Here is a 12,945-nt window from a genome sequence, read left to right as displayed (position 1 = left end):
TTCGAGCCGAGAGGAGGAAGAGAGGATCTAGGAGCACGTAAGAGTGATCCGGGAGGCTTATGAGAGAGAAAACTGAAACCTTAAGAGAGTGTGTGTGCGTGTGCGTGAGAGAGAGAGAGAGAGAGAGAGAGAGAGAGAGAGAGAGAGAGAGAGAGAGAGAGAGAGAGAGAGAGAGAGAGATTTTTATTTTCTAAAGAAAAATGAGATATATATAGCCAAGCTAGCCCGCATGAAACCATCGACGATTTCTTGATGCCGTCGACGGTTTGGTTGTTTACCAAAACAAATTCTTCCTCGGAAACCTCTTGGTAGTTTTAACCATTGACGATTTCCTGAGATTCCTTGAAACCATCAATGGTTTGGTCCTGTGCCAAACTGATTTCCTCATTTCTTTCCATTTCTATTTTCTTTTTTCTTTTTCCATTTATTTTCTTGGTTCGGGTTCCTACATCCTCCCCTCCTTACAAAAATTCTGTACCCGAAATTTGCTAACTGACTTTCACCATAATCACTGGATTATCATTGATCTATTGGATCAACTCTAGGAAGAGCCGGTGGCCACCCATAGAGGAGCCCCGTCCCAAGTTTATTAATTACCCTGACTTATGACGGAGGAATACCGTGGTTACAATAAAGGTCCTTGGGAGATTAAAAGTAGATCAACAAAATTCTCCCAATACCACTCAAAACACTAACCCAAAATCTATGGATTTACAAACACTCAAACTTAACTAGACAACCTGCACAAAACACAGTTTATGTTGCAATTGGTGTATTCCCAAGAAGAGGGGGGTAAATTGGAATTTTAAAATTTATTCTTAGGTTTAGCTAATCTAACAACAATATATTCGCAATCTAGGGTCTGTCTATATAGTTCCAAATGCGCAGATAAATAAAACTTGCAAAAATTAAATCATGCGCGGAATTCACAATATAACATACACGTGCGATAAATAAATTACAGAAAAATAAAATGCACATATGATATGTTATCGGGATTAGACCAATACTGCCTACGTACCCGCCTCTAACTCATAAGCCTGACGATTCCATTAATGCTCACTTAACGTGTGGAGCAGCACTGGTTACAACTAGGTCAATTAGCGGGGTTGACCTCAACCTACACCTTACCAGGATGGTTCACCTAGCTTTCCTAACTGGGTCTAAGCCAATCCGGGACTATTCAACAGGACTAGTCTCCCTCTTCAAGCTCGTGCCTGGAATACAAAAAATGTGAAATATAATTTTTGTATACACGGAAATATGCTTCTCACACTAAGTAGATATGTACTACAATATGCATTATATAATCAATGCACCTCAATGATGTATGAACTATAAGCTCGGTACTTTATGTGTGCAATCAACACTCAGAATAATGACTTTATTTAATCAAGCACAAGAGTGTATTCTAGAACTATCTTTGAAACTATGTATCACTATATCTCAATCACAAGCGTAGGGTATCAAAGATTACTACCAAGGGTATTCTAAATATCTCTAAACAATACTTTCTCAATATTCAAGCACAAGGAGATATTTAAAAATAATCTAGTAAAAATATTTTTGCACACACAAAAATACAAGCCCAAATGAGTCTTGCAATAACAATGCAAAGACTCACTTAGCTATAGGATTTTTCCCACACAAGATTTATTGAATTAAGTTGGTGGAAAATTCCTTGCTTAACCTTCAATATGAAAATCAAATATCTCAAACAAGATTTTCATAAGCTTAAGCACAAGAGATATTTTTGAAAAACAAGCTTTGTTAAAAAATATTTTTCTTCACAACACAAGACAAGCTTTTGAGTCTTGCAATGAGAATGCAAAGACTCACAAGCTTAAGAAAGTTTCCCACAAATGAATTTATGAATTAAATCACTGGGAACACCTCTAGGCTTACTCTCACTAAAATAAAAAATCAATACACTTATATGAGAGTATAAGGACGTAAGAACTTTATGGAATAACTCAAGATACTCTTTCTCAAAAGGTTTTTGCAATAGAATGATCAATAAAAGAGTATATGACTTTGAGTATGAAGAATATGGAAGAAGGGAAGATTTTAGCCAATAAAATTTTCAGAGAATTTTTGCTAATCTAAAACCCTAATCACCCCTTAATTTTGCAAATGAAAGACTATAAATAGAAATGTGAATAATTATAGCTGTTGGGGACATATAGGGTATTAATAGGATTGTTTTAAAATATTTTAGCAAAGTTAACCTCGTTTAAAAAATTTAACTTCGGTAAAAAAAATTTCCAACTCGAGAGCACCAGTCAACTGAACTTAAGGTTCGGTTGACCGAGTGATAGAGTTCGGTTGACTGTGCAAAAAATGAACTGAGAGTTCGGTCGACCGGACTAAGGGTCTCAAGGGTGATTTTTTCAATTCCGCGCGGTTCGGTTGACTAGGTGATTTTGAACTAGGTAGTTCAGGCGACTGGGCAGTTGAATTCTCCCACATGGGGGTTCGGTCGACCAGAGCGTTGCTCGTATAAATGTGGTCAGTCGACCGAGGAGTCAAAATGTTGACCCGGTGGGAGTTTGGTCGACCAAGTTTTATGACCTTGGCATGGTACGGTAGACTGAGCTATGGTCAAAATATTGACCTCTGTACGGTTCGGTCGACCAAGTGATTTATCTTGTGAAAGTTTGGTCGACCGAAGCACTGTTCAATGCACAGTTTTAGTCTTATTCTTTATCAGAAGTCACCCCTATTCATATAGATATAAGTTTCAAGTTACGGGGGACTTTACATGTGATATTTTGGGATTCTAAAGTCAACCTATGGTCTTTGAGAGATAACCCCAAAAATTTGGCGTCGGTCGACCGAAGTCTTGTCTAAGGTCATTTGATTTTCAAGTGATGTGTAGGTACCTAGAGTCGTTCTAAGGCCTTTGAGCTTGTAGTTCCTACATGCATGATATGCATTAAATATTACAAACCTTTTTCTTCTAATTACTATTACAGACTCGAATTGAATAATAATGAAATACAATAAAAATGATCTTTAGGGTCTTCATGCTTTACTTCATGTGCCATCAGTGTATATGCTAATATAAACCTGCATATGAACTTGATAGTCATTAATTATTAGTATTTGTCATTATCAAAATTGGGTGTGACACATAGGGTCAACAGTTTATATATAATCAAATTCTTACCTGAACTGTTGTACCTACCTGCCCAGTGTTGGGTCTCTCTGAATAACTGCAGGTACTTTTGACATATTTCCTCTTCCAACTCCCATGAAGCTTCCTTCATTGCGTGATTACACCAAAGCACTTTCACCAGTCGAATCTTCTTAGTACGTAGTTCTTGTTCCTTACGATCCAAAATTTGAACTGGCACTTCCTCGTAGAATAAGGTATCGCTGATTTCCAAGAATTCATAACTGATCATATGTGAGGGATTTGGGATGTACTTCCTTAACATCGACACATGAAATACATCATGCATTCTAGACAATGCTGGGGGTAATGCTATTCTATACACAACAGGACCAATTCTCTCTAGTATTTTGAATGGCCCGATGTACCTAGGGCTTAGCTTACTCTTCTTTCCAAACCCCATAACCCCTTTCATTGGAGCAACCCTCAGGAATATCTTTTCCCCTGCCGCAAACTTTAGCTCTCGTCAGCGCGTATCAGCATAACTCTTCTATTGATTCTGAGCTGTTTTAATTCGATCCTTGATGAGTTTGATCTTTTTAGAAGTCTGCTAAATGATCTCTGGCCCCAAAATTCACCATTCACCAACCTCATCTTAGTACAACGGAGATTGGAACCTTCGACCATACAATGCCTCATATGGTGCCATCTCGATACTAGCCTAATAGCTATTATTGTAGACGAACTCCCCTAGCGGTAAATATTGAAACCAACTACCTTTGAAATCCAACACACATGCCTTCAACATATCCTCTAATATATGGATCGTCCTTTCTGACTGTCCATCTATCTGAGGGTGAAATGCTTTGCTGAAAGTAAGTTGAATTCCCAAAGCTCTTTGCAGACTTTTCCAAAATTGGGAGGTGAACCGAGGGTCCCTGTTTGAAACAATGGACACTGTTATACCATGCAGTCTCACTATCTCTTGAACATATAACTTTTTTAATTGGTTTATGGAGTAGTTGATTCTAATAGGAACAAAATGGGTAGTCTTCATCACACGGTCAACAACCACTCAGATAGCGTTTTGTCCATGAAGTGCTAGTGGTAATCCCAGACAAAGTCCATGGAAATGTGCTCCCACTTCCACTCAGGAATGGGAAGTGGTTGCAACGGTCTTGCTGGCCTATAATGCTTGGCCTTAACATGCTGACATATAAGGCACTGTTCTACAAATCGGGCAATCTCCCTCTTCATATTATTCCACCAAAAGAATTTTGCAGATCCCTGTACATCTTAGTACTCCTTGGATGCATTGTATAGAGAGAGCGATGTACTTATTCTAGAATGGTTTGTTTAATCTTCGCGTCATTTGGTACATATATCCTGGTGTGAAACCTCAACACCTTGTCGTCTAAGACATTGAAATCTACACTCAACCCACTCAGTACTTCATCCATCATCTTCGCCAGTTCTACATCTCTCATTTGAGCTAACTTGATCCTTTTTAATAAGGTCGGCTGAATTACTAGGCTAGCGATGAATGCCCAGTGATTTCCTTCCACTATCTCCCCACCAAGCCGTTCTAGATCCATCCTTATCTTATGCTGAATTACCACTACTGATATCGATGCGTTCACTGACTTCCGACTCAGTGCATCAGCTACCATATTAGCTTTTCTTGAGTGGTAACTGATGGTACAATCATAATATTTAATTAGCTCTAGCCACTTTCTTTGTCTCATATTTAGTTCTTTTTACGTGAATAAGTATTTGAGATTCTTGTGGTCTGTAAAGATCTCGCATTTTCACCATATAGATAGTGCCTTTAAATTTTCAATGCAGACACTACTACTGCCAATTCCATGTCATGTGTGTGATAGTTCTTTTCGTATTCCTTGAGCTACCGAGAAGTGAATGCAATGACCTTTCCCTGCTGCATCAGAACACACCTGAGTCCTTTATAAGATGCGTTACTGTAGATCACAAAACCACCATTTCCTAATGGAAGGGTCAAAATCGGGGCAGTGACCAGTCGCTATTTCAATTCCTGAAAGCTCTGCTCGCACTCACCAGTCCACTCAAACTTCACATTCTTCCTCCTTAGCCGTGTCAGAGGACCTGACAGTCTAGAAAATCCCTCTACGAACTAGCGATAGTATCCTACTAGACCCAAGAAACTTTTGACCTCAAGCACATTTTTCGGTCTCGCCCAATCAACTATCGTCTCTATTTTGCTTGGGTCCACTGAAACACCTTCCCTAGATACTACGTGTCCCAGAAAAGTAACTTGTTCCAACCAGAATTCGCATTTCTTGAATTTAGCATAAAGTTTCCTTTCTCTGAGTACTTGAAGTACCAACCTCAAATGTGTCTCATGCTCCTCGGGACTCCTCAAATATACCAGTATGTCATTAATGAATACAACTACAAACTGATCTAGATACTAGTGGAAGACCCTATTCATCAGATCCATGAATGCAGTCGAGGCATTCTTCAATCCGAAAAGCATAACTAGAAATTCATAGTGGCCATACCTGGTTCAGAACATAGTTTTTGGTACATCCTCTGATTTAACTTTCACCTGACAATATCTAAATAGAAGATCGATCTTGGAGAAGACCTGTGTGCCTTGAAGCTAGTAAAACAGATCATCATTACAGGGTAATGGGTACTTGTTCTTTATCATCACCTTATTTATCTCCCGATAGTCGATGCACATCCCTATCGATCCGTCTTTCTTTTTCACAAATAGCACTAGTGCTCCCCAGGGTGACACGCTAGGTTTGACTCCCTTACTACTAGGATGTCCTCCAGCTTGAGTTCTTTCATTGATGCTTCTTTCACAAATGCTAGGTACCCCTAACATCCCCTCAGAAGTAGCCTCTTTGTTTGAATGGCTAAAAGAATCCATGCTGCGGAGCGCACACACGACCCAAAAAATTTAAACTCTTGCTCCCTAGGAGGTCTGAATACTACCTCTTTCTTGTGGCAGTCAATACTCGCATAGTTGGATGCTAGCCAGTCCAATTCCAAAATGACATTGAATCCATGCATATCAAATACAATTAAGCTAGCAGAAGAGATTCTACCTTGAATATCCATTGGGCAATTTCTAATCACTTTACTACATGCTACTGCCATCCTTGTCAGTGTAACTACTGATATATCATCATCTAAGAACTGTGTTTCTACCTTACATAATCTGACCTACCCTAGAGACACAAATGAGGGTATGTCAGAATCCATGCATATAAAATACAATTAAGCTAGTAGGCAGCATTCTACCTTGAATATCCACTGGGCAATTTCTAATCACTTTACTATATGCTACTACCGTCCCTGTCAGTGTAACTATTGATATATCATCATCTAAGAACTGTGTTTCTACCTCACATAATCTGACATACCCTAGAGATACAAACGAGTGTGTGTCTCCTGAATCAAATAACATAATAGTTTTATTTAAAAACATATAAATGTTACCTGTTACCACATCTCCTGGATTCTCCACATTGCCCGGAGTCAAAGAATACACCAGCGTTTGGGCAGTACTCCTCTAGTAGTTCTTGTGTGGTGCCTGATTAACTCCTCGGTATTGATGAGGTGAAGGTGCATTGCCCACCGGCCCACGACAATCATGAGTGACGTGGTTGGGTTTACTGCATCTATAGCAGATATTCATTCTTTTCCATAACTCTCCTGGATGCCTTTTGTCACATGTAGGGAAAATAGGGTATGATGGAGTACCCTGAAATGCCCCACCACCTATATCCCACTTCTGGCCTCCACCGTTACCATACTTCCTCCAAGGACCCTACTTCGCACCTGTGAGAGAACCAAAAGGAATGGGCCTCTTCTTCGGGTTCTATACCCCATACACCTCTCTGTTAACTCGTATCCGCCACGGTGGCTTTATCCACCAGCTCCGAGAAGTCCTGCACCTATAAAACTGCCACCTACTCAAAGATCTCCTGTCTTAGGCCCCTCTCGAACCTCCGCGCCTTTCTGAACTCATTAGGTACCATATATGGAGCGAAGCACGACAACTCCATGAACTGAGTGGCATACTGCTGAACAGTCAGATGTTCCTGAGTCAGGTTTAGGAACTCCTCCGCCTTAATGTCTTTGGTACTGGCGGGAAGGTACCGTTTGAAGAAAATCTCTCTAAAGCGATCCCAAGTCAACGCTGTAGGTACCGGCCTCTATTCCTCTAGTAGCTTAATAGCCAACCACCACCGCTCAATCTCTTATGCCAACTTAAATGAGGCGTAGAGAACCTTATGTTCATCGGCGCAGTGCAGCACTGCCAAAATCTTCTCTATCTCTTGCACCCAATTCTCAGCTACGATTGGGTTGGCTCCTCCTAAGAACGATGGGGGGGGGGGGTTCATCTAGATGAACTGATCGATGGTACAACCCAGGTTGGCGATAGGACGTTTGTATCCCCTAGAACTCTGCATGACCTCAGCCATGAACTGCTAGTAAAAGTCCCGAATCACCGATGTAGAGTCATTGCTATCCTCATTAGACACCCCCTCGTTACTGCTTCCCCCAGTGTTTGTATTATTATCATCCTTGGGATCCATCTTAAAGATATAATCGAAATGAATTTAGAATTTTAATATCTTAACATGCCTGGTGCATTTATAACACTAAAAGACCCATTTAATATCTCAATTCTCAATATAAGCCCTAAACATCCAACATAGACACAAAACGGTTGATGGTTTATTGAGACCCCCAAAAACCGTTGAAGGAAAACCTAAGATGAAAATCTAGAGAGCTTGTTTTGAGCAAATCGTTGACGGTTTGGCCCCAGCCACCTTTACTAATCCTTCTTCCTATACACATTTAATAAATCTAAGTATTGGGCCTAAACCATCACCCCTAAATTATGATGTACTCTTCCAACTTAATATTCCCTTTCAAATTTTCAAGTTTCAGTCTCTTCGCTCAGAAACAAAACTGTCGATGGATTGCTGTGGTTTTTATAAAACCATCGTTTCAAGAAAAACATAGAAGTCCGTTAAGGAAAATATGCCCCCAGGCTATGAAACCAAAACTCAAAATTCCTACTCGTATCCTAACTTGAACCTATACTCTAGTAAGATCATTTGACAAAGTCTACAGAACCTAGCACCCTAAGCTTTGATACCACTTGTGACGCTCTGAACTCGCCACGTGGGGCTCGGAGTGCCATGTAGGAAAACCTACATAAATCTATGTAATAGTCTCTGATACCATAATACATAACTCGTCCCCAAACTGGGGTCTCGGGTGTTTCGGTCCATAACAGAAAACATAAATATGCAATGAAAGACAAACCACCTCAAAATATATTACCAGAGTTCTAATTGTCCTAAACACAATTACAAAGCTCCCCGTCATTATATTACAACCCAGCATAACAAAACACGCCATCTGGTATCTCACTAGCTCTGACAACCACTACTGATAGTCTAATCCTACCTCAAAGTATGCTAGGCTTAGTTCTTTGAACAACCTTAAATATTAGATGGATATTGGGGTGAGACACTTCTTAGTAAGGCAAATCGGATTATCATCAGTGTGTGGCTAACATGAGTTTAGTGGGAACATAATATTTCCATTTATTTAAGTGAACAAAAAATGACATTTAAAAATTGTATTCACCTGTATAGCTTAAAATACATATACCTTTCCTTCATAACATAGTTCGGCTCAATAGAGCCCATTTATCATAAATTCACAAATATATGTGTTGACTTTTTGAGTTTGATCCCATTTTGATAATGAAAAAACACAAATATCTCATCTGTGCATTTAGTACTTGAACATGCTTATATTTCAAGCATGCACACATAGCAAAGGATAAATGGAAGTTGTAAGGAACATAAAGCTCACATATCTTGGCCTATTCCATAGAGAATTCAAAAGCAAATGAGTGAAGACGTAGTCTTATTTCAATTGTATTATTTTGGATTATATTTGTATATGCACGTTCACATGATATAGTTGGAAGCTCAAATTAACATATAGACAGACCTTAGGATGCATGTTTTTTCATGACATATTCATATGCATTGACCTAGGTTGGATTAGGCTGATTAATAGGTAGCTCGTCGATGAACGTCCTAGTCTCGTCGATTAAATAAATGAAGACCACTCGTCACCGAATACTCTGCTTTCGTCGATGAGAAAATACCAAGAGCTCAAAATCTTAGACAGTCCACTCTTCAATGAATCCCCTGTGTTCATCGTCGAACGAGTATTGAACACTCATCAACGAACGTGTGAACTTGTCGATGAGTCTGTGCCGCAGACTGACGCTCTAGCACTGAAAAGGTCATATTTTTATCATTAAATATATTTTAAATGATCCAATGGCTAGAAATCATTTAGGTGCCAAGATTACTTATAAATATCAACCTAAAACCCAAGTTGAACAACTTTTGAACCTCTTGCCTACACTCTATCGCATTCAGACATCTTTTGGGCATTCTCTTAGTTTATTAAAGAACTTTTCTGCATACATCTTGCAAACATTTTTTGGATTGAGGTTTGATAAAAGTAAGTATGTGTTTTCAAAGTATTTCTTCTCTCGTATTCTTTTATTTAATATTTTATTGAGAGAGCAAAAACCCTAGTTTCTCATATATTTGTTGTTGAAAAATCTTTTTGAAAAAGTTCATTCTAGGACTTTAAATCTTTGAAGCATTCTTGATATTATTTTTATTCAAAGATTTTATATTCTTTTATTCTGCAAAAAGTTATTTGAGAAAACCCTAGATCTCCAACACATATTATTTGAAAAATCAATTTTTGGAGACATATTGCATTGGGTGTAGATCTTTGAGAAAACTCATCATACACATTTTCTATATACAAAGATCATATATTTTTCATTACATAAATCATATTGAGATCAACACATATTCTCTCTTGAGCTTCAAGTTATATTGTGTGAGAGTGCTTAGGGCTTATTGTACACATGAGCTTGTTAAGGAGCATTTAAGTGTATCCAGAAATTGTATTCATCTATTGTATTTGCGGTTTAGTGTGTGAGGCATGGTGAGGAAGCTACGCCTTGTGGAAGTAGTGGATTATAAGGAGGGATTTGTGCCTCTTGTAAGCAGCGGATTAGGAGGAAGCTATGCTTCTTATAAGCAGTGGATTATGAGGAAACTCTACCTTTTGTAAGCAGCAGATTAGGAGGAAGCTACGCTTCTTGTAAGCAGCGGATTTTAAACGAGAAGCTTTGTCCTAATTTAAGGAGCGGATTAGTGGAATCCTTGGGTAGTTTGCCCAAGGTGAGGACGTAGGCCAGGTTTGGCCGAACCTTGTTAAAAATTTGATGTTTACACTCTCTCTCTCTCTCTCTCTCTCTCTCTATCTCTCTCTCTCTCTCTCTCTCTCTCTCTCTCTCTCTCTCTCTCTCTTTACAATTCCGCACTTATATTTATTGGATCTGCTGTGCATGTTTAAAAATTGAGATATCCGAATATCTAAAATACCTGACATTTATTGAGTAATACTGAGATTAAAGCTAGAACATACGAAGAAATTTTAAATTCACAATTCACCCCCCTCTTGGGAATACACCTAAATTAACAATATGCATAGAAGAACCAATCTCTTGGGCCATTGCACTAACGAAATGCTTCCCCCATGACGGGTTATGTTGCCCAAAGGCTGGACTTAGCATATTACCGGCCAACCAATGCTAAGTCAAACTAACTAATTTGTAAGTACAATTTGCCTACCCTATCCTGGAATGTACCTCAGTAGGGTCCCTTGGAATGTCCTTTAGGAGGGGTCTCCCGACATGTACTTCAAGAGTAGTATTGTACCCAGGCCAAATTGACTATTCCCTACCACACTTTCATACCAGTGTGGTTGCACTCCCTCCTGATTATAGCTACGGTACCGTGCTCACATTACATTTGATCCCTCAGGGTTCTTAAACCATATATTACAATTTACGAAATAAAACTGTAATAAAATCTCATTTTCGTATATCAGTATAAAACATGCTATATTGTATCTCGGCATCAAGCTGCCATTTCATAACTCGACATACAACCATTATTTCATAACCCGACATACAACCATTATTTCATAACTTGGCATACAATCATCATTTCACACCCTGGCATACAACCGTCACATTTTGTACTAATAAAACACTTGATAAAACCATCGTGTTTAATTACGCTATAATACTCATTCTCATGCCACACAATTTTAACTGATAAATCATAATATAATAAAGTGCTCGGAGAATATAAAATTTTCTGAAAACAAGGGTATGATCATCTCTAGGGTTTAATTTAACTCAAACTATATGTTTTAAACGAAAAAGGAGATGATCAACTCATCCACTTTAGTTTTCCCCAATTACGTAAACTAACATTTTTATAAGCCCGATTCGTTTAGAAAATCACATATACCGTTTCTAGAATCATATACAACAGTTTAATCGGTTCATATTTCTAAAATAACTGACATAATCTAATCCCCTTACCTGTTCTTAGAAGATCTATCTAAAACCTTTAGGAACACGAAACCCTAGTCGCTTAAACTTGTTGAGGATCGACAACCTACGAGTTGGGAGGGGGGGGGGGAGAGAGGATTGAGGAGCACGTAAGAGTGATCCAGGAGGCTTAGGAGAAAGAAAATTAAAACCCTAAGGGAGAGAGAGAGAGAGAGAGAGAGAGAGAGAGAGAGAGAGAGAAAGAGAAGAGAGATTTTTATTTTCTAAAGAAAAATGAGCTTACATATATATATATATATAGCCAAGCTGGCTTGCATGAAACCGTCGATAGTTTCCTGAAGCCATCGATGGTTAGGCCGTTTACCAAACCAAATTCTTCCTTGAAAACCTCTTGGTAGTTTTAACCATAAACAGTTCCTAAGATTCCTTGAAACCGTCGATGGGTTGGTCCTGTGCCAAATTAATTTTCTCATTTCTTTCCCTTTCTCTTTTCTTTTTCTTTTTCCTTTTATTTTCTTGGCTCAGGTTCCTACAAGTCTTTTGCTTTATTTGTGCTTAATGAGCAGATTCTTTTGGGCTTTTATGTGCCTTATGAGTAGAGCTCATCATATGGGCTTTTTTCATGCCTCATAATTAAGTAAAGCTCATCATTTGAACTTTTCCATGTATCATGAGCAACATTCATCATTTATGCTTTATGAACAGTGCTCATCATTTGGGTCGAGCAAATTCTATCTATTAATTAGCTCTTTCATCTGCTTGCAGTTCTTTGACCGAGCAGATTCCATCTACTAAGCAATTTTTTTAGCCGTTGAGCAATTCTTTTATCTGCCAAGTAGCACTTTTGCCGTGTTAAGTAGTTCTTTTATTTGCAGAGTAACTTTTTTTTTTTATCTACTAAGCAATTCTTTGACTGAACATATTCTATCTATTAGCAACGCTTTTATCTGTTGAGTAGCTCTTTTATCAACTAGGTGTTTTTTAGCCTTTATGAGTAGCATCTGCCAGATAAGCCATATTTTGGGGAGCTTATGTTCGTCTCTTGTTGCCTTACAAGTTTTTCTCATTAGGTGGGCCATATTTTAGTGAGTAGAGTGCTCACCTTTGGTTGCCTTATGAGCTGTGTTCATCAAGTGGGCATCTTCGAGCCTTATGAGCATTGATTATTGATAGGCCGTATTTTGGTAAGATATGCTCACTTCTCGTTGCTTCATGAGTTGTGTTTATTAAGTGGGTGCCTTTGGGCCTCATGAGCATTGCTTATTGGGTCATATTTCTATAAGGTGTACTCACTTCTTTTTGTCTTATGAGTTGTGCTCATCAAGTGGGCATCTTTAGGCCTCATGAGTAGTGC

Source organism: Malania oleifera, chromosome 8 (genome assembly GCF_029873635.1).
Source record: "Malania oleifera isolate guangnan ecotype guangnan chromosome 8, ASM2987363v1, whole genome shotgun sequence".
Taxonomy (NCBI): domain Eukaryota; kingdom Viridiplantae; phylum Streptophyta; class Magnoliopsida; order Santalales; family Ximeniaceae; genus Malania; species Malania oleifera.
This window is presented reverse-complemented; position numbering follows the sequence as displayed.